Raw genomic sequence first — 3,444 nt, 5'->3', positions numbered from 1 at the left:
AAAGTAATTCTTTACCGTTACAAATTACTTCATCAAAAATGTAATACGTTACCGGTTAAAAATGTAACGCGTTACTTTTCCCGTTATTTTTAAATTGTGGGCCATACCAAAGCCAACAAGCCTGCACTGAATGCAACCATGCCGCTCTTGTTGCAAATTCTAATATGAGACACCAAGGTACATGATAAGTGAAATTCACAAATACATTTGAAAGCAACATACATAACACATACACGAGCTTATTAGATTTATATACACATTTACATATATATGTACACGACACCGTTGTCTACGAATGACATAGGTTTATTAAAAATGTGTCATATACGCGTGCCTAATACGTACTGACTAGTCTATGACTCACATCACATATTTACACAATGACATGCTCTAAGCAACTTATGCCGTTGCGTAGGAAGGGAGTTGCCTCAGGACAGGAGCCGCCGATATTTCGAACAGAGACTGTTCTTCTTCTGGGCACCGTCCTCATCATTGGCATGGTATTTAAAGGGTTAGGTGTGACGTGTTTAAAGGTTCATGCGAATTGTGGGTCAACAGCCCGGAGGGAAGAAAGGTCCGTACGGGTTTTTACGGCGGGAGTGAATGGCTGCTTTGTTAGAGTGTGGAGGGGATTATGTGAACGTAGTGATCTAGGCTACAGACCGGTTGCAGGAAAATGGAAGGTTCACGAACACGTGGACGACGACGTTGCGTGTCTTCCAAACATTCACCTAAATCACTCGCACGTATTGCAGGCATTGAGCTTCAGCATTAGTTGCCGCTCAAAGTTCTCGTCTGTCACTTTAGCGCGCTTACGTGTCATAATGTCCGCGGTGATGCTAAAGACCCTTTCCACGGCCGCGCTCGAGGGAAGCGCCGTGTTATATCGCAAGAACACCTTTCTCACAACATCGAAGTTCAGCGAGAGCGGTCAATGGGCTGTTGCTCGGGCAGGCAAGGTATCTGGACACAACGCTTCTCCCGCTTTCCTCGGCCACGGGCAAGACGAAACTAAAATAGTCGTCTCCACTGTCCTTCCCAAGCAGCTGCCGGTCGTCTTCTGCGTGGTTGTTATGGTAGCAGGGGCGGGCTACTTCCTCTGTCAGGAGCTGAATAATTTCTTGTCGTCGTGATTCGTCCTCCAGCCAGAGATACTTAAAGCGGGGAATTACAATCGACGCAAGGAGAAGATCTCTGTCGTCGTATCAATGGTCGAACCTGAAAAGCGGTACGACAAGACGGTTGAAAGCAAAACTCTCCACACAGTCTACTGTGAACACCGTAGCAGAAACGAAGTAAGAATGAAACGGACACTAGAATGCAGCAGTCCAAGGGCTTGTTATAGAGATCAGAAAATGACCCACCTTGCGGCGTAACCTTCTAAGAGAGCAACAACCAGAGGAGAGCAGTACCTGAGCCCCGAGATTCTGAGGTGCTGCAGGCGCTTCTTCAACACGCTAATTGTGAGAAGCAGATGGCCAATGTACACATCATCCCTCTGCAAGATGTCTAAAGCGCACGCTGCGGGCTTCATGACCTAATAACATAAAAAGACATTAAACATGGGGTAAAACTGCACAGCACGGACACCGAGGGTCACCTTGCTTAGCGCTTGCTTACCTCGCAGTACTCCTTCATGAAGAGCAGATCCCGCAGGCGTTGAAATGGAGGGACCTGCAGCGCCCTAGGCCCTACACATCCCATCGAGGTCTTTACCAACGGCGTCCAGCTATACCAAGCACGTTATGGCATCGAAAAGGGAGTTCCATCTAGTAGTAACCGGTCTCTGTAGCGCTAGTCCACAGTGTCGGTGAATAGTTTCGGCAGCTGTAGCCGACTGCCCCTGCTTGTTCCAGAGGTCGCGACTGGTACGGAGTACAGAGGCAAGTGACCTCGAAAAAATTTCGTGGGACTCCGCTTTTACAGCATCCACTGTGGCGACTAAATTCAGGGTGTGTGCAGGGCAGCGATGATGAGGGGGAAGACGCGCACGAACGTCTCCATGCTCAATTTCGTCCAACAACGTAGTGACGTCTACTGGGTCTGCCAAGGTGTCCACATCCTCATCGGCGTTCGCGCTTTGCCGTGTATCTACTAGCATTCCGCGTATGCAAAGTGCTTGTCTCAAACCCTGCTTCTAAGAAAGTATAAAGTACAGGCATACCTGAAGGCCTCTACAAAGTTACTGCCGTTGTCGGTAACGACCTTGGTGACTTTGCCGGTGCAGCCCAAACTCATCAAACGTCTGATTAAGAACGTCAGCAATTCGGTCGTAGGATATCGACCCTCGCATCCGGCGGCAAGCAAGGACTTCATGTTTCCTGAGGAGACTCTGGGGCTCGAGCCAGGAAAGTGTCACTGCTAAGTAGGCACTGGAAACAACACATCACAGGCACAGATGAAATGTACACTTCAGGCAGAAATGTACACTTTCCTAGAGGAGACAAAGAAAACATCATCATACCGTCTGAAGGTTGTCCAGCAATCCGCAGTCGCCGAGACGTAAGGCACGCTCTCCAAGCCCGTGATAAAGTGCGCTCTCATTGCCTCATATTTTTCATTAATACGACCCATCAGCATCCTTCGCGTCAGTACCCTTGAAGCGGGCGCTAGGTTCCTCACTAAGTTCACGAAGCTTGGTGCCTCAACAACGGAGTATGGATGCATGGTGTCAACGACAAAGTTTACGACCATGTCGTCAATCTTTGTTTGGGTTACGCGCACACGTGAAGATGTTAAGTCAAGTCTTGGTTGTTTGCATGCGCTGTCGGGTCTTTGTTCGACGTCAGCCGCTGCCCTTTCCTTCGCCAATCGCTCGAATCTTGCCATTTGGGAAGCGTGCTGGCTCTGGAAATGTCGCACCCAATTAACATTTCATACGCTACTAAATGTATGCTTCCTCGACAAATTGATGCAATCACCAGTACAGTAACAAGCCGGCTACAATATTGCGTACATACCTTGACGTGCTTCCTGAGGTTGGAATTCGTAGCTTTCGAGCAGGATAAGATCTTCTCTTTAGGGAGACATAGCATACATTTAAACGAAAGGTTGTTTTCGTCCTTGCCCGCAACAACCGCAAACATCTCTGCCAACAGGGGCCACGGTGAATCAGGCGGAAAAGTCGACATCTTGCCAGCAGAGCAGACCGCATACGAGTGACAGCCGTCGGTTGAAGGTGAGGCTATATAACATAGGACGGGTTTTTCCAGCGTCTATTGGTCCCTCCTTTATGGATCATGAACAACGACCACTTGGGCCTGGGTAGAATGTACTATAAAAGTCTTTAACCCTAGTACACACTTGCTTAGGCTGGTCAGTGAGTCACACACATCGCTCTACCTATTATTGCGGTCTGTCTCGCCTCCTGTCTCAGATGAGGTCGCGGTTGTAAGGGATTATCATATCATATCATCGATGGATGTAATGGCACGATGGATGTAA

At 48.4% G+C, this 3,444-nt stretch overlaps 1 pseudogene; it reads right to left on the bottom strand.

Annotated features, from left to right (window-relative positions):
- Window positions 1–1,205: 1,205 nt before the first annotated feature.
- LOC135370561 (uncharacterized) lies at window positions 1,206–3,131 on the bottom strand (annotated as a pseudogene).
- Window positions 3,132–3,444: the final 313 nt, after the last annotated feature.

The sequence above is a fragment of the Ornithodoros turicata genome, chromosome 10 (assembly GCF_037126465.1).
Source record: "Ornithodoros turicata isolate Travis chromosome 10, ASM3712646v1, whole genome shotgun sequence".
In the NCBI taxonomy this organism is placed as follows: Eukaryota; Metazoa; Arthropoda; class Arachnida; order Ixodida; family Argasidae; genus Ornithodoros; species Ornithodoros turicata.
Note: the sequence above shows the minus strand (reverse complement) of the source record. Positions and strands in the feature narration are given on the sequence as shown.